At 46.0% G+C, this 24,539-nt stretch overlaps 1 protein-coding gene across 1 annotated transcript in view; it reads right to left on the bottom strand.

Annotated features, from left to right (window-relative positions):
* LOC143942631 (NACHT, LRR and PYD domains-containing protein 12-like) overlaps positions 1–13,567 on the bottom strand; it is a 1,996,551-nt gene extending 1,982,984 nt beyond the window's left edge. The window contains exon 1 of the mRNA XM_077463989.1: positions 13,453–13,567. The gene's annotated coding sequence lies outside the window, so the exon portion shown is untranslated. The remainder of the gene's footprint in view (positions 1–13,452) is intronic.
* Between the last annotated feature and the right edge of the window lie 10,972 nt (positions 13,568–24,539).

Genomic DNA, 24,539 nt, shown 5'->3' on the forward strand with positions numbered 1-24,539 from the left:
TGAGAATGGCTCTTTATAGAGGAATTAAATTGGACCTCCCGCTCACTTTAACAATGAGGGACACTATTAAAGCCTGGGAATCTGTGGTTAAACTCACGTGCCCAAGTTACCAGGGAGTCTCCTCCTCTGCCCCATTGTGGATGAACCCTACACTTTCTCATTTCTATAACATACCAGACCTTATGGTCTGGGCGATCAAGGGAATAAAAACACTTAGCCCTTGTACACACGGACCGTCCGATCGGACCGTGTTGTCGGATAATCCGACAGTGTGTCGGCTCCATCAGACTGTTTCCGTCAGAATATCCGACCGACAAAGTCTAGCGTTTTAGAGCTGGGCTATAAAATCTTCCGACAACATGATCCGATCGGACTTTGTCTGATCGTTTGTAGAGAATTCCAATCGGAAAAAGTGCCACGCATGCTCAGATCAAATTCCTAGACCAAAGCTAGCAGGTGGGAGCTCTCTACTTCTGAGTGGACGTTCCTGAATGTCCATCAGAAGTAGGGGGATTGTGCGCGCACGTGCCCGTGCAGCGGCGTGATCCCAATTCGCTCGTGTCACCCGGACACGGCGCATCTTGGATCTGCAGGAGGGCTCTGTGATTGGCCCTCCTGATCACATGATGGCCGTGTCCAATCATGGCCCTCATGTGATGTAAACAAACAGCCGGTTGCTAGGCAATCGGCTCCTCCTCTCCTCACACGCAAGTCATCGCTGAGGAGAGGAGAGCAGATCGCTGCAGCCGGCTGATGATCAGTGAGTATGGGCTGTTTTTTACAGCTTTTTACTCACTGATCACCAGTCTAGTGAAAACACAATGTCCCCACACAGTGTAAACACAATGTCCCCATAACACACATGTCCCCAAATAATAAAAACACATGTCCCCCACATAAGTCCCACTAAAATAACATGTTCCAATGATTATCTGCACACATATGTACATGATCATTTGCGTACATATGTCCGTGATCACACCAACCAATTATTATATACTTAAGCAAATTTTTATTACCAAATAAAAAGAAGAAAATATTGTTTTTTTTCAAAATTTCCGCTTTTTTCCGCTTATATCGCAAAAATAAAAATCGGAGTCGTTAATAAATAACACCAAAATAAAGCTCTATTTGTACAAACAAAATGATAACAATTTAATTTGGGTACAGTGTAGCATGACCGCGCAATTGTCATTGAAATTGCGAGAGTGTTGAAATCTGAAAATTGGGCTGGGAAGGAAGGGGGCGAAAGTGCCCTGTATTGTAGTGGTTAAGAACGAACATCACCACGTTCTAAATGATCGGATTTTCCGACAACTTTGTCCAACCGTGTATATGCAACACAAGTTTTGGACAAAATCCGACGGATTTTGTTGTCGTAATGTCCGACCGTGTGTACAAGGGCTTAAGGATATAACCTGTTATGGGGATCTGTTGAATTTTGCACAAATAAAAGCAAGGCATGACCTACCTAACATTTTTTTTTTAATTATGTCATACCTTTCAAGTGCAGTTTAGAGGTGTAAAAGTGGAATCCCTGCCCTCTGACTTGGAGAGTTTATTACTAGATGAGGAGCTTACCAAACCCCCATCTGTAAGGAATCATATAAGGAATTCTTTAAAAAGACACCACAGGCCTTAATCAGGTGCCAGGAAAGTGGGAAGCATACAGGGAGAGGACTGGAATGACATGTGGACACAACACTTTAAACACTTTGTATCGGCCAGGGATAAATTGTTTCAATTCAAGTTGGGTGTCCATGGGTGTCCACAGATCTTTTATCAGGGGGGCATCATTTTAGGGTCACCCATGCACCACCCCTTTTTGACAATGTCATTATCACATTGTCCTGGTCAGAGAAAGCACGTGTAGTACAGTCCCCAGGATAAGTAATGGATAATGGCCGACAGGCCCTCTTACCAGACACAGTGAAACTACAGCAGTGGTCCCTCGTGCCGGACCATCGCTCACTCTGGGTTACCCAGGGCAATTCTGGTCAGTAGTGTAGCATGTCTGTACCCTGGCAGTGTCTCAGTCTCTCTCTCTCTGGTGGTGCTGGGCAGCGTGGCTCTCTCTGGTGGTGCTGGGTAGCGTGGCTCTCTCTGGTGGCGCTGGGTAGCATGGCTCTCTCTGGTGGCACTGGGTAGTGTGGCTCTCTCTGGTGGCACTGGATAGCATGGCTCTCTCTGGTGGCGCTGGGTAGCGTGGCTCTCTCTGGTGGTGCTGGGTAGCATGGATCTCTCTGGTGGCGCTGGGTAGCGTGGCTCTCTCTGGTGGTGCTGGGTAGCATGGATCTCTCTGGTGGCGCTGGGTAGCGTGGCTCTCTCTGGTGGCGCTGGGTAGCGTGGCTCTCTGGTGGCGCTGGGTAGCGTGGCTCTCTCTGGTGGTGCTGGGTAGCATGGATCTCTCTGGTGGCGCTGGGCAGTGTGGTGTTCTCTCTCTGGCTTCTGCCCAGCACACGCCTCTTTCTTTGTCCTGTAGCACTCACTCCCTCAGCTTTTTTCCAGGCTGCAGTGTTTCAATCTCTCTCGATCAAGCTGTAACCACCTTCATGTGGAGCCGCCAATATTTGAGACTACATGTCCCATGATACTCTCCTCTCCTAGTCTCCTTTGATTGGCCCTCAGTTATGACCAATGGGGAAGGAACGGAGCAGGAAGGAAGCTGGGTGGGGAACCTGAGAGCCACAGTCTCTTCTCCCTGACAGGAGAAAGGGGGGGGGGGGGGCGAGTGGGGGAAACCTGACAGCCAGCAGCTCACCTTTCTCCTGACACAGTGCTGCGAAGTTAGACTGAGCAAGGAAAAGAGCCTGCAGTCATGCTACACTGATGGGGGGCTTGACAACACCTTGATGGTGTCACTCCGCTGGTTGCTTGCACCCCCATAGTGACACCACTGTGCTGAAGGTGCTGATCCAATCCCTGATTCCAGGACCCCCCTTGCCCCTACCTGCAGACGCTCATGAGAGCTACTTTACCCCAGCTAGGTTGGCCAAGATTTTTCACCTGCCAATGCAGATCATATTTTCTGGAAGTGTCCACAAATCCAGCAGTTTTGGTCCAAGGTCACATCCTGTATATCGGATCTTTTGGTAATACCAATACCTATGATTGTGAGGGTCTGTCTATTGGGCCTAGTGGATGAGGTAGCACCCTCTAGGACTCTTAGAACTCTACTGAATATAATATTTTTCTATGGGAGGAAGGTCATGCTTCTAAATTGGAAGAAGCGAGGGCTCCTGACATGGTATTCTGGAAGGCCTTGGTGAATTTCATGATGCCTTATTATAATATACCTGTATAACCAGGGGATGTGGGAAGAAGTTTCCTAAAGTGTGGCAGGCATGGTATAACTCTACTGACACAGTAGGCTAAATTAGTGGATATAATACCTAAATATAGAAATGGTATGATTTGCTCCATTCCTGGAGATGGGCTCACTCAGGATCTAAAACAACCACTTACCTTGGAAGTCAGTACCTTAGAAATTGAGATAGTAGCAGTTGCTGTTCCATTGCTAATGCATACATGTTGCGACTAAATGTAATGCCTTATATTATATAACCAGATATAAGGGGGATACCACAGAAGCCTTGGTGGAGCTGTGACAAGGGGGAAGGGGGAGGGGGGTTAAAGTTGGCCATTTTTTGTTAGTCAGTTGGACTATGTTAGTTCGCTATAATATTAAATAGTAGTAGTAGTTAATAGTAAAAAATGTTTTATGTTTTGCCAGACGAGGGAGATGGGCTGTTGGGGTTAATTTTTCCACATACAACACATCCCGTCTCTGGTATAATTTGAATGATGACTGTTTCAAATATAGTGACATGATGATCATATAAATATTTTTTCTGCAAGGCGCATATTATGGCAATTCAGAATTGTGGTAATAGCGTTAGAACTCACTGTCCTATACTGTTCTAAGTCTTGTGGCTAGGGTAGGGTACTTAGTAGAGACGGTTTGTGTTTACATTTGCGAATTGGTCTGGTGGGAGCGGAACCCATGGGTTATTTGGAATCTCGCGGTGGTTCAAGCACAATGGGGGGAGTACACAGTATGTGTACTAATGAAAGCGAGGCCTGGTTAGAGCGGAACTTGCCGTGAGTGAGAGCGGAATTCCCCGCTCGCCATTGGTTATTCCGAACGAGGTTTGGATGACTAATGATCTCGCAATGGTTTCAGCACATTGGGAGAGCATACAACCCATTTACTAATGGGAGCGAGGCTTGGTTGGAGCAGAACTCGCCGTTGGCCCAGAGCGAGGCTTGGATGGGTAGTGGCATTATAAAGAGAGGTGACGGAGTGCGCCGTCCGTGCCCTTGGATGATGTAATTTTGTTACGAAACACGTAGGGCGGAGCGACGCGCTGACGTCACCTCGTGTGGAGTAGTTTGTATCCAGGAAGGACGGGTTTGTCCGCGTGCATCCGGCCGGCGCAACGGACTTAGGGCTGATGTTTTTCCTGTACACTGTAAGTGCAACTTATTTTTTATTGGATTCAGATAATAAAAAGGTTTTATACTATTGGAGCTTTATTTCTCTTCCATGCAAATGATGTGTATCCTCGAGTTTTAAACTTTATGGGAGATGTATTGAGGAAGTGTACCCATTAATCCATCTAACAGAAGAGGTGGTTTGAGGAGAGCAACAAAGATCCATTTTGGAATGGGGGATATTCTTATATCTACATGCATTTTGTGACCCTCTGTAGTGGGGGGTCATGAACTTCTGATAAGAAGTAGATCTATACACCTTGGTGGCGGATTGGGCACTATTCACATTTCTTCATTTACATTCAAGTTGATTTGAAAGACTTTCTTTTCACCTCTATTTTTATACTGCTCATTAACCACTTAAAGAGGGATTCCACCTACAAAAAAAATATTAAAAGCCAGCAGCTATAAATACTGCAGCTGCTGACTTTTAATAAATGGACACTCACCTGTCCCAGGCTCCAGCGATGCCGGCAGCCGAGGCCGAACGATCGCTTGGCTCTCGGCTGCTGCCGCCACCATTCTAGGTGAGGGAATCAGGAAGTGAATCGGCTTTACTTCCCCGTTCCCTACTGTGCATGCGCGAGTCGCGCAGCGCAATAGGAATTGTCCGCGCTGTTTCTGAGACCTGTGTGTGTCCCAGCAGACAGCGCGGCAGGACAGAAAATGGCGTAGACTCCCACGGGAGTCTATGCCTGGAAGTGGGTGTAAATGCCTGTCTTTGACAGGTATCTCCACCCCCCTCCCCCCTGAAAGGTGCCAATTGTGACACCGGAGGGGGGGGAGGGTTCCAATCAGCGGAAGTTCCACTTTAGGGTGGAACCCGGCTTTAAGGACCAGGCCTCTTTTCAGATTTGGTGTTTACATGTTTAAAACAGTTTTTTTTGCTAGAAAATTACTTAGAACCCCCAAACATTTTATATTGTTTTTTTTCTAACATCCTAGAAAAAAAAAAAAATTACATTTAAAAAAATTATACCTTTAAGGCCGCGTACACACGGGCGGATTGTCTGCCCAACTAAGTTCGTCAGACAATCCGACAGACAGTCCGTCCAAACTTTTGAATGAACGGACTTGCCCACACACGGCACTTTTTGAGCGGACTAATACGGCGGAATAAGTCCGCCATACAATCCGCTCTACTTTTGAAATGAACGGACTCGCCCACACACGCGGAAGAAAGTCCGCTCATTTCGAGCGCGTCTCCAGGTGGCCGGGGCCCGCGAAGAAGACGTCGCTGGCCCCGCCGCCTGGAATGGACTTAAAGGGGAACCCCAATGCCGAAAAAAAAATCGGCGTCGGGGTGCCCCCCAAGTCCACAACAGACCCTTGTCCGAGCACGCTACCCAGCCGGCCAGGAAAGGGGGGCGAGCGAGCGCCCCCCCCCCCCTCCTGAGCCATACCAGGCTGCGTGCCCTCAACATGGGGGGTCTGGCATTCCGGCCGGAGAGATCGTCGAGGCAACATCTCCTGGAGAAGAAGAAGAAGAAGAAGAACGGAAGGCGGCGGCGACAGCGGCGACAGAAGACCGGGCCACCGCCTGTAAAAGAGCTATAAGAAGGCGCGGTGGCCCGGCAGAAGAACCGAAGAGGGGGACAAGACCCCCGAAGTCGGGAGAAGAGGCTGGCGGCGGGGAGGAAGAAAGCCGGACTCCTCCGCTAGCAAAAGAGCTACAAGAAGATAGCGGAGGAGTACGGCGAGAAGACCCCCGAAGACGGAAGACCCCCGGAGCTGTGCAATAAAGTATTTTATCTCGTGTGTTGTGTTTTTTTTTTGGTACTTTTATTTTACAGGTGAATGGGTAGGGGTACATTGTACCCCATACTCATTCACATAGGGTGGGGGGCCGGTATCCGGGGGCCCCCTTATTAAAGGGGGCTCCCGGATTCCGATAAGCCCCCCGCCCGCAGACCCCGACAACCAACGGCCAGGGTTGTCGGTAAGAGGCCCTTGTCCTCATCAACATGGGGACATGGTGCTTTGGGGTGGGGGGGCCGTGCGGCCCCCCCTTCCCCAAGGCACCCCCCCACGTTGAGGGCACGCGGCCTGGTACGGCTCAGGAGGGGGGGGGCGCTCGCTCGCCCCCCTTTCCTGGCCAGCCGGGTAGCGTGCTCGGACGAGGGTCTGTTGTGGACTTAGGGGGGACCCCACGCCGATTTTTTTCGGTGTTGGGGTTCCCCTTTAAGTCCATACCAGGCGGCGGGGCCAGCGACGTCTCCGTCGCGGGCCCCGCCTACCTGGATACCCGCTCGAAATGAGCGGACTTTTCTCCGGGCGGGAAAAGTCCGCTCATTTCAAAAGTTGGGCGGACTGGCACACACACGGGCGAGTCCAGCGGACAGTCTTTCCAACATTCCGAAAGACTTAAGCCCCGTACACACGAGCGGACTTTTCGACATCCAAAGTCCGACGGACTGAGTCCGTCAGACTATTCGATCGTGTGTGGGCTGCAACGGACTTTAGCTTCGCTAAAGTCTGACGGACTTTAGAAATGAAGCATGCTTCAAATTTTCCCGACGGAACTCCGCCGGACCCGGTCCCCTTCGAAAAATCCGCTCGTGTGTATGCTACTCCGACGGACTAAAACCGACGCTAGGGCAGCTATTGGCTACTGGCTATGAACTTCCTTATTCGAATCCAGTCGTACGTCATCACGTTCGACTCCGTCGGAGTTTGGTGTGATGGTGTGTGTCCAAGTCCGTTCGGTCGAAAAGTCCGCCAGAACTCCGTCGGAACTCCGGCGGAACTCCTTTGGAGGTCTGTCGGACATAAGTCCTCTCGTGTGTATGCGGCCTTAGTCCGCCAGACTGTCCGCTGAAAAAGTCCGCTGAAGCCCACACACGAGCGGACTGTCCACTGAAATGTGTTTCAGCGGACTAAGTTGGGCAGACAGTCCGCCCGTGTGTACGCGGCCTAAGAGGTATGGGCGAAAGTGATGTTTTGATGTCGCTTCAGCCCTCCTATGGTATAGAGATGAGTGGGGGCCATCTTAGCCTCACTCGTCACCATACCCAGCTAGGAAAAGGACCCGATCGCCTCCGCCGCTACCGATGGCTCCGGTAAGCGGCAGAAGGTGCGGGAGGGTGGCGGGAGGGGGGGTGGCACCTCTCCCACCGCCGATAGCGGTGATCTCGTGGCGAATCTGCCACGGAGACCACCGTTATCGTACAGACGACCGGCGCCTGAAGAGATTTATATCTCGGTTGTGGCAGCAGCTGCTGCCGTTACCAAGATATCCCTCTTCAAAAATAGGACGTACATCGGCGTGCGCTGGTCGTTAAGTGGTTAATAGCACATTAGGTGTTCATTACACTGTTGTATTTTGGATTGTAACTCACGATTATTTTTTGATTTTACCTATTTTTTACATTACCCATATGGTAAGGGTAAGGTTAAAGCCTATGTGATATTTTCACTGTTTATGTTAAATATATGCACGGGAGGTTTAAGCCCTATCGCACATTTTTGGTTTAGTGCAGCTTATTTATTTCCAGTACCAACAATACAGACCTGATTATGGATGTGGAAATACGAGGCAACTTAGGGAACAGCAATCACAGGCCAATTGGCTTCAGTATAAATCACACAAATAGGAAACATAAGGGGAATACAAAGACAATGAATTTCAAAAGAGCAAACTTCCCTAAACTATGAATCTTACTAGAAGGCATAAATTGGGATAAAATCTTAGGCACAAAGAACGTGGAGGAGAGATGGGTTTGCTTTAAGAGCATATTAAATAAGGGCATTAGATAATGCATCCCATTGGGTAATACATTTAAAAGAGCGAACAAAAGTCCTGGATGGCTTAACTCCATTGTAAAAATGCATATAAAAGCAAAGGAGAAAGCCTTCAAAAAATACAAGGTTGAGGGATCATCATCAGCATTCAGACTTTATAAAGAATGCAACAAGAAATGTAAGGGTGCATTAAGGATGGCTAAGATAGAACATGAAAGACACAGAGGAGGAGAGCAAAACAAATCCCAAGAAATTCTTTAAGTATGTAAACAGTAAAAAAGTGAGGACAGACCATATGGGCCCAATAAACAATGAGGAAGGACATCTGGTTACAAAGGATGGGGAGATGGCAAAGGTATTGAATTTATTCTTCTCAGTCTTCAGGGGGGACTCGAGGGGCTTCAGTAACCAAAACTGTAGTGTTTATCCTCATGACACATCTCAGGAAGCCCCTCCATGGTTATCAGAGGACAGAATTAAAATTAGACTTGGGAAACTTAACATTAATAAATCACCAGGACCAGATGGCTTGCACCCGAGGGTACTAAGGGAACTCGGTCAAGTAATTGCCAGACCATTGTTTCTAATTTTTACTGACAGTCTACTGACTGGAATGGTACCAGCTGATTGGAGAAAAGCCAATGTAACACCAATATTTAAAAAGGGTCCAAAATACATCCCTGGGAATTGCAGACCAGTTAGCCTAACATCAATAGTATGTAAACTCTTTGAGGGGATGATAAGGGACTATATGCAAGATTTTAGTAATGAGAACAGTATCATTAGCAGTAATCAGCACGGATTCATGAAGAATCGTTCTGGCCAAACTAATCTACCTTCTATGAGGAGGTGAGTTGCCATCTAGGTAAAGGAAGGCCCGTAGACATGGTGTATCTGTATTTTGCAAAAGCATTTGACACAGTTCCCCATAAACGTTTACTGTACAAAATAAGATCCGTTGGCATGGACCGTAATGTGAGTACATGGACTGAAAACTGGAAAATTGGCTACAAGGGTGAGTTCAGAGGGTGGTGATAAATGGGGAGTACTCAGAATGGTCAGGGGTGGGTAGTGGGGTCCCCCAGGGTTCTGTGCTGGGACCAATCCTATTTAATTTGTTCATAATTGGTTATGAGGTAAACAGTTCAATCGCTGGATTTGCGGATGATACTAAGCCAAGTAGGGCAATCACTTCTCCGCAGGATGTGGAAACCTTGCAAAAAGATCTGAACAAATTAATGGGGTGGGCAACTACATGGCAAATGCGGTTCAATGTAGAAAAATGTAAAATAATGCATTTGGGTGGCAAAAATATGAATGCAATCTATAGACTGGGGGGAGAACCTCTGGGGGAATCTAGGATGGAAAAGGACCTGGGGTCCTAGTAGATGATAGGCTCAGTAATGGCAGGCAATGCCAAGCTGCTGCTAACAAATCAAACAGAATATTGGCATTAAAAAAGGGATCAACTCCAGAGATAAAACAATAATTCTCCCGCTCTACAAGACTCTGGTCCAGCCGCACCTGGAGTATACTGTCCAGTTCTGGGCTCCAGTCCTCAGGAAGGATGTACTGGAAATGGAGCGACTACAAAGAAGGGCAATAAAACTAATAAAGGGTCTGGAGGATATTAGTTATGAGGAAAGGTTGTGAGCTCTGAACTTATTCTCTCTGGAGAAGAGACGCTTGAGAGGGGATATGATTTCAATATACAAATACCGGACTGGTAACCCCAGAACATTATTAAAACTTTTTTGAAAAAGGGAGTTTAACAAGACTCGTGGCCACTCATTAAAGAAGAAAAGAGGTTTAACTTTAAACTATGTAGAGGGTTCTTTACTGTAAGAGCAGCAAGGATGTGGAATTCCCTTCCACAGGTGGTGATCTCAGCAGGGAGCATCGATAGTTTCAAGAAACTATTAGATAAGCACTAGAACGGCCGCAACCTACATACATATACAATGTAATACTGACATATAATCACACACATAGGTTGGACTTGATGGACTTGTGTCTTTTTTCAACCTCACCTACTATGTAACTATATTACTGGACCTCATACAGTATATTGTAGTCCAACTGGACATTTAAATATTTGTGTAAAATGTAAATATATTCCATGATTGTGAAGACTATATGGTGCTATATCATAGAAAACTATGGTGAAGTCATAATGATTACACACTCACCCCTCATTCATGTTTCTGAAGCCTTATTATAACACTATATACAACACAGTAAGCCATCTCATAGCACACATACACTTACATACAACACACTGTCTAAATTCAAAGTCATTCAAGGAACAGCACACTTTACTAGGAGTAAGAAATCTCTGATTTGTTTTATGAGAACATTAATGTGCTACTGTGATGTGAAGAGTATTTTTAGCAATGAAAGGATATAAAAGAAGATGATTATAATATACTGTAGATACAATTAGATACAATTAGATACATTAGATGCATTGATAGAAGCAAATTTAAAGGAAATTGGGGTGGATTTACTAAAGGCAAATAGATTGTGCACTTTGAAAATACAGAAGAACGTATTTTCCCCAGAGCTTAGTGAATGTGGTGTAGTTCTGCTGATTTACATCATCCTATCATGTGTAAGAATAATGCCGCGTACACATGAGCAGACTGTATGACGTACTTAGTCTGGCAGAAAAGTACGCCAGACTGTCCGTCTGACTTTCCGAACGGGCTACTTGCCCACACACAGCACTTTTTGAGCGGACTAATACGGCGTACTAAGTCCGCCGTACTATCCGCCCTACTTTCGAAATGAACGGACTCGCCCACACACGCGGAGGAAAGTCCGCTCATTTCAAGCGGGTATTCAGGTAGGCGGGGCCCGCGAAAGAGACGTCGCTGGCCCCGCCGCCTGGTATAGACTTAAAGGGGAACCCCAATGCCGAAAAAAATCGGTGTGAGGGTCCCCCCAAGTCCACAACAGACCCTTGTCCGAGCACGCTACCCGGCCGGCCAGGAAAGGGGGGCGAGCGAGCGCCCCCCCCCCTCCTGAGCCGTACCAGGCCGTGTGCCCTCAACATGGGGGGGAGCCTTGGGGAAGGGGGGGCCGTGCGGCCCCCCCACCCCAAAGCACCTTGTCCCCATGTTGATGAGGACAAGGGCCTCTTCCTGACAACCCTGGCCGTTGGTTGTCGGGGTCTGCGGGCGGGGGACTTATCGGAATCCGGGAGCTCCCTTTAATAAGGGGGCCCCCGGATACCGGCCACCCGCCCTATGTGAATGAGTATGGGGTACAATTTACCCCTACCCATTCACCTGTAAAATAAAAGTACAAAAAAACCACAACACACGAGATAAAATACTTTATTGCACAGCTCCGGGGGTCTTCCGTCTTCGGGGGTCTTCTCGCCGGACTCCTCCGCTATCTTCTTGTAGCTCTTTTGCTAGCGGAGGAGTCCGGCTTTCTTCCTCGCCGCCGGCCTCTTCTCCCGACTTCGGGGGTCTTGTCCCCCTCTTCGGTTCTTCTGCCGGGCCACTGCGCCTTCTTATAGCTCTTTTACAGGCGTGGCCCAGTCTTCTGTCGCCGCCGTCGCCTTCCGTCCGTCTCCTTCTCCTTCTTCCCAGGGCCACGCTGCGCGGCCACTTATATAGGGACAAGGGGCGGTGTCACATGGGTTGGTGTCACATGGTGACCCCGCCCCCTTACGATGTCATAGTCCCCATGTGACATCAACCCATGTGACATAAAGCCATGTGACACCGCCCCTTGTCCCTATATAAGTGGCCGCGCAGCGTGGCCCTGGCATTGTGGCCACAGAGATCGTCGAGTCAACATCTCCCTGGAGAAGGAGAAGAAGAAAAAGAAGAAGAAGAACGGAAGGCGGCGGCAGCGACAGAAGACCGGGCCACCGCCTGTAAAAGAGCTATAAGAAGGCGCGGTGGCCCGTCAGAAGAACCGAAGAGGGGGACAAGACCCCCGAAGTCGGGAGAAGAGGCCGGCGGCGAGGAAGAAAGCCGGACTCCTCCGCTAGCAAAAGAGCTACAAGAAGATAGCGGAGGAGTCCGGCGAGAAGACCCCCGAAGACGGAAGACCCCCGGAGCTGTGCAATAAAGTATTTTATCTCGTGTGTTCTGTTTTTTTTTGTATTTTTATTTTACCGGTGAATGGGTAGGGGTACATTGTACCCCATACTCATTCACATAGGGTGGGGGGCCGGTATCCGGGGGCCCCCTTATTAAGGGGGGCTCCCGGATTCCGATAAGCCCCCCGCCCGCAGACCCCGACAACCAACGGCCAGGGTTGTCGGGAAGAGGCCCTTGTCCTCATCAACATGGGGACAAGGTGCTTTGGGGTAGGGGGGCCGCGCGGCCTGGTACGGCTCAGGAGGGGGGGGCACTCGCTCGCTCGCCCCTTTCCTGGCCAGCCGGGTAGCGTACTCGGACAAGGGTCTGTTGTGGACTTGGGGGGGACCCCCACGCCGATTTTTTTCGGCGTTGGGGTTCTCCTTTAAGTCCATACCAGGCGGCGGGGCCAGCGACGTCTCCTTCGCGGGCCCCGCCTACCTGGATACCCGCTCGAAATGAGCGGACTTTTCTTCGGGCGGGAAAAGTCCGCTCATTTCAAAAGTACGGCGGACTGGCATACACGCGGCCGGATTGTCCGCCGAAATGCGAGTACGACGGACAGAATTTCGAAAAAAAACTAAATTCTTAGTACGCCGGACTGCACACTGAAAAAGTCCGCTAAAGCCCACACACGAGCGGACTGTCCGCTGAAATGTGTTTCGGCGGACTAAGTATGCCATACAGTCCGCTCGTGTGTATGCGGCATAATGTTTATTTTCCTTGCATCTGATTGGGTATTCTTTGCAAAATGAAGCTTCACCACATTTGCTAAGCTCTGGGGAAATGAGTGCAGCTGTACTTCCAAAGTGTACAGTCTATCTGCCTTTAGTAAATCAACCTCTTAGTGCATTATTACATTCTGGTGGGAGAAAGCCCCCTTTATTCTGGTGGGAGCAGTTGTGTAAATGGTTTCAATATTTTTTTGCGGGATGTAATGAAGTTTTGATATGGTCATGTTTATTGGGAGGACTTATATGTTCAACTGTTTATGATCAGTATGGAGTGATATGGTGTACAAATATAAAGGACTCTATGTTTGCAACTACTGTATGAATCAGAGTTCCCCTTTACTTCTACATATATTGCTGTAGGTAATTTATAAATATATTTTTCTTACCTCTGTGTTTAAGACATTCCGAGATTTTAGTTCTACCAGGACAGTATGAGGATCTATGTTCTCCAGGATGCTGATCAGATCATCTCTATAATATTCATATATCCTCCTCAGTGATGGATCATCATATAATGACAGCTGATGGTAGAACCCCCTGATGTCCTCTAGAAAACACAGAAATACATTTTCTGATTTATAAATGATGCAAATTAATATCCAGCATGGATTTTATCTCACTGGAGATCTCTGCAATTGAGAAAAGGAGCACTGGAGGTGAGAATCACTATAAGCCCTTGTACACACGATCGGAGTTTCCGTCAGAATGTGTCCGATCGGAGCGTTTTGTTGGATATTTCGACTGTGTGTGTGGTCTGCATCAGACTGTTTCATTCCGACGGACCAACTTTTCCAACTTGCCGGAAATATTTTCCGACAAAATGCTCCGATCGGACATACTCCAATCATGTGTAGCCTACTCTGACGGACAAGGTGCCACGCATGCTCACAATCAAATTCCGACACGGAAGTGCTCGCTCAGGTAAAACTACTGCTCGTAATCGATATAGCACAATCGTCACGCTGCAATGTTAAAAATTCTTTCATGAAGTGCATTCTCTTGTTCTTTACAATGCTGCAAGAAGGAACTTCTTTTGATGCTCATAGTCACACACACTTCTCTCAAACGGATTTCCTGACTCTTTTACTCATTTCAGCAATACAATTTTTGAATTCGTCACATCTACACAATTTTATTTTTGTTTATTTTTTTGTGTGAATTTTTTAGTTTTTTTCATAAACATCTCCTTTTTTGTCATTTTGCTCATCTTTCCATTTTTTGGGGTGTGTTTTGTGTGTAAATTTACCACAACAACATTATTATATTTTTATATTTTCTTTTTTAATCGACAGGAGGTTGTTTAGTGTTGGTGCCCCTTGTTATTCATGTCACTTTGTATTTTTGAAATGTACCTGCCTGCTCACAAATAAACTGGCCTTTTTGAAGTAAAACACATACGCAAGTATTTCTTCAAACAAAAAAAAACCTTTATTTAGGTGTCAGTAACAAATAAAGAGGGAGGCAGCAATGGACAAACTGGGGAGATTAGTGAAGCCTTTGGCCCCCAGGGCACACATCAACTATTTAAACGCAAAAATTGGTAGCCTGAGGAGCACATGTCTGAGGGAGAGAAGTCTGGTCCTGAAGTCCAAGAAACCCGGAACAGCAGCAGATGACATCTGTTCCCAGGCTGTGGTCCTACAAGAGGCTGCATCTTCTGTCAGACAAGACTGAACCCAGGTCATCACTCTCTGGTCTTCCTTCCACACTTCCTTCCAGGCTGTGGCTGTGGTGCTGGAGGTGTGGCAGAAGGAGGAGGAGGAGGAGGGGCATGGTCCAAATCACACAAGTGTGTTGTTTGAGTCATTTGGCCCAACAGACCCTTGTTGAGGGTGTATATAATTACCTCCTCACACAAGAGCTGTTGCCCCTCCTCCATTTTCTCAAGCTTGCATGCAGCCAAGGCGGCAAAGGCCTCTTGATAGGTGGGTTTGGCTTGGAGGGCCGCTGATGCCTCCCCAATCAGCCTCAGGGCCGACTCCTCCACATTACCCCCTTTCTCGCCCTTTTGCATGGAAAGTGGAGGGGAGGGACCTGGAATTCTGTGAGGCTCCTTTGCCCACCCACCGCCTGGCTGCCGCTTACCCCGCCTCCTCCTGGCTGCCACTTTCCACAGCCACCTCCTGGCTGCTGCATTCTACACCCTCCTCCTGGCTGATGTCTTCCTGTGTATGAAAAAGGGACATAGTTTTAGTTTTTGGTTCATCAAACACACACAATTTTCACATCAAGACTGTTGCAAATTGTTAACCAATAGAAAAGACTATCATTCTGTGCCCAGCATTTTTCTTTCTTGTCCCAAAGGTTTTGGCCACTAATGTCTATTGATATGTGAAACACTTTCTAAAATCAGCAATTAGTGAGCAAAAATCAAGTTAAAGTGGTTGTAAACCCTTACAAACCACTTTGACCTACAGGTAAGCCTTAATCTATATGGTTTAGGAGATATCTGCCCGAAAACGGGCACCGCTGTCTACGGCGCATGCTCCGTAGACAGCGGCGCACAGGCTCACTGAGCGCGGCATTCTCAGCTACGGAGCTGCCGCGCGTGTCGGCTCCTGTGCGCATGCGCGGGAGTGAAGTCATCACGGCATCGCCGAATGACAGCGGCGGAGCTGCGAGACCCCACCAACAAGATGGATGCGGCGGACTACAGGGGACAGCGGCGACTTCGCTGGCTCCTGTGTCAGGTAAGTGACACATAATGGGCTACTATGCGATGCATAGTAGTCCATTATGCTTTGCCTTTGCAGGGAATGAAAGAGGAGGTAAACTCATCAGGGTTTACTTCCTCTTTAACATCATTCATTTATACTCCCAAAATATGTACAACAATACTGTACCTGGCTCAAGCTGGGCTCCCCCAGTTCTTCCTGAGTGGAAGGCCCAGGTTGGGGGTCGGAAGACTCAGCAGGGGTGGAATGTAGCATAGGAGGATGCGTGGAAGGAAGGGTAGAGAGGGATTCTCTGACCTCAGCCTGGTCTGACAGAAACTGCATCCTGCTATAATACCACAGCCTGGGGACATAAACGTCATCTGCTGAAGCTCCAGATTGCATGGAGTCCAGCACCTTCTTCCTCTCCTTCAGATATGTACTCCTCAGGCCACCGATTTTCTTTTTTAAATAGTCGACGTCTGCCCTGGGGACCACTGGCTTCACAAACTCAAGCAGTTTGTCCATTGCTGCCTGCCTCTTTAGTTTGTTACTGTACTGAGGGTGTGTCGCTTGCCACAGGCAGGGCATCTCTCTGTAACAGAGGGAGGAAGCTATGATCAATGAACCCATCCATAATGTCTGCAAGACACAACACAAGACAAACCCTAATGTCAGGCTAAACTCCACTAATGCAGGCCTCAATCTTGAAGCAGTATAGCCTAGTGATGTACCAAGTTCAAAATGTTACCTTCGTTTGCACGTTCGCCGACTCTCCCTCTGTTCACAGATCGTACGGACGACACACGCGTGTTGCGTTTTATATACAGTGCGCATGCGTGAAACTCCGCCCGCCCCTGACGTTCTTTCTAGACTATTACCCGCCCCTTCGCTTTCGGGGAAAGCACATGGCGGAGAGAACACAGGTGCGCAATCAGAGTTCCACTAACGAGGAGGAGGGTGAGGAAAGCCCGGAGCCTGAAACGTCCCGATACAGGAAGAGAAGATTTAAGGCCTTAAATATGTCTTTTGGAGAGATGTTGGAGATGGTGGACATATTGAACAGGACCGACTATGATGGGAAGTATGGACCTTACCCAAACCCAAATATCAGAAAGGCCAAGATCATGAATAAAATTGTGAAGCATCTTCATAAGAATTTTGGGGTACACCGATCCATGGATCAACTGAGAAAACGCTAGTCAGACCTGAAACTGTGGGAGCACGAGCAGTACATAAGGATCAAGCATGTTCTTCAAAAAAGTAAGTAGTTGTCATGTGTTCATATTATTATTCTTGCTTGCATACTGCTCCATGTGCTTTGATTTCATGTTGTGCATTTTAGAATGGCCACTTTCAAGTTCATAGTTTCATTCGTTCGTAATAAACATCGTTCTGCAGGTAAGTATTCCAGCTTAACAAAGTGTCCACAATAATGTTCTCACCTTGGAGCTCGGCCAAAAAAAAAAATTGTACAACACTTCCAAGCAATGTTTCATATTCCTAATTCTGCCCTTTGTGTGCTAATTATTCTTTTTTTACATTCTCATAGGGGAGAGAAGACTGGGCAAGTATGAGGACACCAGGGACCCCACACCTCCCAAAGAAGGCAAAATTCCAAAACCAGAAGCAGAGGAGCAGGAGGAGGAGGAAGGAGAGATCGTTGAAGTTGGACAAATTGTCACAACAGGTGAGTGTCGGAGAACACAGCTTCCGGTAAGCTCATCAATGTATGTCACCATATTTATAATACATGGTGTGTTTTTTTGCTTTGTTTTGTAGGTGATGTGGAAGAAGAATCCCATTTTACCAGTGAAAGTGCCCAGGTCCTGATTGGGGAGATAATGGGGTGCAATCGGGATTTAGACAATATACAGCAAAACATCAATGATGTTAAAAATAAAATGAAGAACATCATTGATGTTTTGGGGAGAATGTGAAACAGCCCAAACTAGCTAGGGTTTTATTTTTTGGATTTTAAACCACAACTTTTGTATTTTTAGAAAATCCAAATTTGGAAGATGCACAAAGTGTGTCAACATGCGCTCTCTCATCATGGGGGATGACACTCCATGTGATGAAGGCAATATCAGCCCAGTTTGTACATACTTATGTCTGATATTGTCTTCACTTTTCAAAGTTGAACTTTGTAAGTTCCTGTGTTATGTATGTTACGCTTTGATACATGCCTGTTTACACAAAAACACAAAGTGAAAAAAAATTACCTGAAAGACTGTTTTTGATACACCCAATTTGTTGGTTTGTTGTAAAACCCTTTTCTAAATGCACATGTGAATGTGCTTGGATTACAAAGTTAAATTATCAACAATGTGTGGCTTCCCTTTTCATTGTGCAAAAGATGTATTTGGAGTAAAATAGTTGTTTTCGGTGAGAATGGGTGTTATTTACTAAAGGTAACTCCACTTTGCACTCCAAGTGCAGTTTCACGTGTACTTTTGCAGTGCACTTGTAGTGCATAGTGGAAGTGCTTTTAGTAAAAAACACACACAGTGATGTGTTAATTTTCACAATCATGCCATTTTCCTGCCATGGTGCTGAAAATGAGCACGATTTTGGTCAGCAATGCACTACATACATTAGTTACCAAAAACAAGGTGTCTGTGTAGCAGACCCACAACATAATAAACTTATCTGAAGAAGAGACGGTCCCCTCATCTCGCTCAGAACTTGGGTTTGCACTGTTGGTGAAAAAGGCACAACAAGAAAAAACATAAAATTACCTAGGAGACACCTAAAACCAAGCCAAGCAGTAAATGAAAACAAATCTTGGAGTTTAAAAGAAAAATGTATTCATAAAATGCCACTCAGACATTGTCTGGCATATCAATGACCCCCCTACCCATAAAGTAGTCCATGTATTGGGTTCTAACCTCACAGGCGCTTTGGGGGGCCAAGCCAGGAAGAGTAGCTTCAAGGCCTGTGAGGTTCTCATTTTCCAGCAAGTCTGCTTCTTGGGCAACTGAGACCGCATATTTTGCAGAATGTCTTTTTAGGAAATTGTGCAGAACACAGCACGCCAGCACTATGTGATTTGGTTTGTATTCCGCCATGTGGATAGGAGTTAAAAAAAGGCGGAACCGGCTGGCCAGTATTCCAAAGGTGTTCTCCACCACTCTTCGGGCTCTGGACAGGCAGAAATTAAAAATACTCTGGTCCGGGGTGAGGGTCCTCAGATGGTTCACCAGGGAAAACGCGACGAAGACGAATGGGAGTCCTTCCTGATTCTTCCCTGGGGGTGGAAAGCCCAGACTGCCACTCTGGAGACGCCAGTAGAACTCCCTTCCGGGAGAACACTCCACCATCCGACATCCGTCCATTTTGCCCCACATCCACATACAAAAACTCATATGTCGCAGACACCACCGCCAACATCACGATACTATGAAACCCCTTGTAGTTAAAATTAGTACGACCCCGAGTTGGGTGGTGGGACGATGCGGATGTGCTTCCCATCACACCTCCACAATTGGGAAAGTCTCAACGACTGGCAAAGTGGGAGGCCACAGTCTACCATTCCTGTGGCGTTAAAGGACACTGTGGAGCAAAACAAGACCAAAAATTACTAATTTGAAAAAACAACATTGCAAGCAGATTAGACACCAACATTTTTGGCCAAGATCAGTATAACATTTTGGGAACTGAGTATTTAAAGCCTAAAGTATAAGGTCCCCTTATCAGAGTCATCACCCCCCCATCCCTCCCCCACCCCCCCCCCCCCCATCTGATGGGCCCTTGCTAAAAAATGAGGGGGGGATGTTTTGGACAGGTAACCCTCTCCACTTGATTGAGAGCTGAATGCCTAAATAATGTGTGATACTTTGGGAAGCCCCTCCTTACTTACACTATTGGCAGCCCAACGGACAGGTAAGAAGTGTCATAATACCAAAAATAAAACAAAATGGAAGCACATTTTGACATTCTGCTATTACATATCAAGATAATAATAGGGGAATTTTTTTTTTAAAATGATAGCATTTGAAAGTATTGAGGCAGGCCCTTGCACTACATGCTTTGGTGAATTCATCCATAAATGTGACCATCAAAAAGGTAGGTATTGGGTTTGGTAAAGTCAGCAGATAGAGGATCGCTATCAGCTGAGCTAGCAGTTGGGGGGGAAGGGGGTTCCTAATGAGTTTGACACAACCAAAAAAAAAAGTCACTCTGCATGAATTGAAACACACACATAACATTTGTAGACATTTTAGGGGGTGTTTAGGGGAAAGAAATACTATGAAGCTGACAAAAGACATTGGTAAGTGACTAGACTATAGTTTTATGGGCCAAGAAGAACATTGTGGGGAAGTTAGTGAGGCAAATATGCATGAGGACAAAGGGGCAGAGTATATGAATTAGAGCATATTGCAATGATGGTAATTAGGGAATGAGGAAAGAAATGCAAGACATTAGCAATCCTGAAATACATAGAATGTGATGTTAAAGGATAAAACTTACCTTCATATTGCCCTTCTGCAGGACCTGAATGATGGCAGAACAGGTCTCTGGAATAATGATCCCAGAGCCTGGGGGGAGATGCCTGTAGAGAACTTGAGGTCCTGAAGGCTTCTCCCAGTCGTCAAGTAGCGCAACGTGGCGATGAGCCTCTGCTCCAGAGTGATGGCTTGCCGCATGCAGGTATCCTGCCTGCTAATATAAGGGATGTGGAACAAAAAAGTGTACAATTTTATGAACAAATGTGAGCATCCAGTTCTCCCATAGACGTCCTCGGTCTCAAGTAGAGGTGGATAATCCAAGCTGTCGCCAACTGATGTTTTCCACAATCGAGGGCGGTAATACTTCCAGGGCCAGATGTATCCAAGCTTTAGTTTCAAATAGGAACTCAAACAAATGGCATAAAAAACGAAAAAAAGAAAAAGAAGGGGGGCTCCGGATAGTGTAGGTCAAAATAAACCAGTTGGTTTTATTAAAATTATACGTATTTAACAAATATAAAAAGTGATCACAAAAAACGAAATCGAATATAAAAAAGCAATGTGTTGTGCAAGTAATGCTGCCCGACGCGTTTTGACACAAGCGGTCATCAACAGGGGCATACGTTTGGAAAACATCGGTTGGCGACAGCTTGGAGCATCCACCTCTACTTGAGACTGAGGACGTCTATAAGAGAACTGGATGCTGGGAACCCTTCCATGAGGAGTTGGAGCATAGTCCCTTTGGGACGATACGCATTTTAGACCCACTGTCATATGGCAGGTGGGTCCAACATTTCTAGTAAGGGTGTCCACCTTATTTCTATTGAGTGCGGTGTCTTCAGATATCACCATAGACAAGCAGATCGTTGTCGTTGATTTTTCTGCCATCTTAATTCAAGGTATCCAAGAGAAAATCCGTTGACTTTGCGTAAATAGTACATGAGGACTCCTGTATAGACTGATATATTGATTACTACCCATTTTTTTGGGATTTATATCGGGTTATTTTATTGCTACTACTTTTTTTCACATAAAAATTGTATGTATACTCCATTGGTGACTATATAGTGCAAATAGTGTTGTCTACACTGATTTCACAACAAGTGTGTGACTCCTCTGTGGTTCAACACAGGCTGCTCACATTTGTTCATAAATTGTACCTAGTGTTTTTACATTCACTCTTTCAGCGCTACACTTTTTTGTTCCACATTCTTTGTAATTTTGTTTGTTTGAGTGTTACCTGCTTGTTGTATTATAGTAGGGCAGTGTTTTCTTTTTTGCTTATGCTGATATAAGGGGTCAGCAAAGCCAGCAGATGGTGAAAAACGGGGTCCGTCATCCGGAGATAATTCCTGAAATCATGAGGATTATTCTCGCGGATCTCACAGAGCAAAGGCATGTGTGAGAACTGGTCACGCTGGCGCAACCAATTCTTGGTCCACAAACGCCACAAAGTAAGAACCCCAACACGAAGCCCCTGCACAGCACAAACTCTACGACGAGAACGTAGATGAAACATGGTTTGAAAACGGTCGGCTGGTCAGAACAGACAACAGAAAGCACCTATAAACAGCAATACCTGAAAGAACGAACTGAATAGCAGAATCAAGCAGACAATAAGCAATGCAAATCAAAGTGTCCTATACCAAGATATAGTCCACAATGAGAAACAAATACTTACTGACTACACGCACTGATTATTAGATCCGCAAAGACAAGCAGAAACTGAAGAGCAGTAGCGATCTGAATCACTAATCTGAAAAGCGTGAATCGTCTCTCACCAAACTTCTACTAACACGCGATACACACGAGATCAGCAGGAGCCCAAAGGGTGCCGGACGTGGTGCTGAGCTTCCCTTTTCTAGTCCTGTCGTGCGCGGCTTACGTCACTGCATTCTTGGCAACCGGAAAATCCGACAACTTGCTCCGACCGTGTGTATGCAACATCACTTCCGGACCTCGTCCGGAATTAATCTGTCTGAATAACTCCGACGGATTTGGTTGTCGGAATCTCTGATCGTGTGTACAAGGGCTAAGGATCAATACATTGATTGCTCTGCAATTGGGGAATTATTTGTGCACATCCAAGCTAACGAGCTATACATCTTCACTGAGAACTTTAAACTTTAACCATTTAAAGCCTAACTACAGATCAATAAAAAAGTAAAATTAAAAAATTATATATATATATATATATATATATATATATATATATATATATATATATATATACACATATATAAATATTTATAGATTGTAAGCTCTAACAAGCAGGGCCCTCTGACTCCTCCTGTATTGAATTGTATTGTAACTGTACTGTCTGCCCTCATGTTGTAAAGCACTGTGCAAACTATTGGCGCTATATAAATCCTGTATAATAATAATAATTTATTTCAAATACTCCCCTGCAGTATTTCCTTTTTACCACAAGATGGTGCTCCTCTCCCAGGTAGAATGATGCCCAGTGTCATTCATCCCATTTTCTATGAGCTCAGGGTATCAAAGCCCCCTTGGAAGTGACCTCAGACCCCTCTGGACTTACAGGAGAATACTGAAGGGAGTATTCTGCATCATTCAGTACCGGCCCACTGCTGAGGACAGAAGAGGACCAGAACATAGAGCCCGGGAATAAAGGGATGTATAATGATTTTTACAATGAAAAAATGATATCCAAAGGGGGTGAAGGGGAATTGGGAGTGCTGGAATTGGGTTTTAAGGTTTATTTCTCAGATGAATATAAAGATATATTCTATTAGCTGTGTATTCTATTTTAAAGTATATGATGATTTGCTGTACTGTGTTATGATGCTCCATTTAATATCTTATGAAAAAAGGGTCAATGATTCCTCATTCTGGTCTCCAATTTAGTAAATAGAATTTTGGATAGATCTAATATATTATTGGATTGAGTTTAGTTTTCTAAGCAATGTGTGTCATAAACAACCACCATTTTATTTTCATAAAATTGTGTTTTCATCGTTTATAAATCTGTGACAACACAGGATGACAATGAAGAGACAGGAACAGGGTGGTGTCACCTTATAAGAGGAAATGCCTCAACAAGGACTGTCATGACATGATCACCAGGGATTATTTTATAAAAAGTTGCACATTCATATACCATTGAACATGTCTGAAATTATAGAAATACTGTATTTATCGGCGTATAACACACACTTTTTCCCCCTGAAAATCGGGTGCAAATAATGTGTGCCAATATCTTCTTTTGGCTGCCATGGAAGGGAAGGGGGTACGAGCGCCAGATTACACAGAGTGGGGATTTCCTGATTACTCGGCGGCCTCTGTAATATGAAGTCCCGCCTCCTGGACTGGCTTCTATGATAGACATCTCGGCATTAGGCCAGTGTTCTGTCTATTATAGGAGCCGGTCCAGAAGGCGGGACTTCGTATTACAGAGGCCGTTGAATAAATGGGAGATCTCGCTCTGTGTAATCTGATGTGAGACTGAAGATGGCCAATGACCAGGCTGCAATGGAGAGGCTGCAGATGGGCACTGATCAGGCTACAATGGAGAGGCTGAGGATGGGTGCTGATCAGGCTGCATTGATGGGCACTGATCAGGCTACAATGGAGAGGCTGAGGATGGGTGCTGATCAGGCTGCATTGATGGGCATTGGGGGGATGCATTAACCACTTAAAGAGGAGTTCCCCTTAAAAAAAAAAATTAAAAGTCAGCAGCTACAAATACTGCAGCTGCTGACTTCATGACATGCTGAATCAGTGTCTGCTGAATCAGACACTTACCTGTCCCAGGGTCCAGAGATGTGGGGGAATGAAGCCCCGCTCTTTCCCCCCTCCACTCAGCTGCGCCGGCATTCTAACTATGGGCACCCAGCTGTGGCTTCACACCGGGCACCCACTGCGCATGCGCGAGCGGTACCACGCGCCGTGATTGGCCACGCAGTCATCTGGGACCTGTCACGTGTCCCAGATGAATGACAGGAGGGAGGGGCAGAGCTTTTTTTCTGTGCAACACCACTTTAAGGACCAAAAGATTTGCCCCCTTTATGACCAGGCCGTTTTTTGTGCTACAGCACTGTGTCGCTTTAACTGACAATTGCGCAGTCGTGCGACGCTGTACCAACACAAAATTGGCCTCCTTTTTTCCCACAAATAGAGCTTTATTTTGGTGGTATTTTATCACCTCTGCAGTTTTTATTCTTTGTGCTATAAACAAAAAAAACCAACAATTTTGAACAAAAAAAAAATAAATTGCTATAATATATATCCAAAAAAATGTAAAAACATGTCTTCACCACTTTAGGCCAATATGTATTCTTCTACATATTTTTTGGTAAAAAAAATATTGCAATAAGTGGATATTGATTGGTTTGTGCAAAAGTTATA

The sequence above is a fragment of the Lithobates pipiens genome, unplaced genomic scaffold (assembly GCF_037356315.1).
Source record: "Lithobates pipiens isolate NorthernLeopardFrog02 unplaced genomic scaffold, aLitPip1_a1.2 Scaffold_30, whole genome shotgun sequence".
Classification (NCBI taxonomy): domain Eukaryota; kingdom Metazoa; phylum Chordata; class Amphibia; order Anura; family Ranidae; genus Lithobates; species Lithobates pipiens.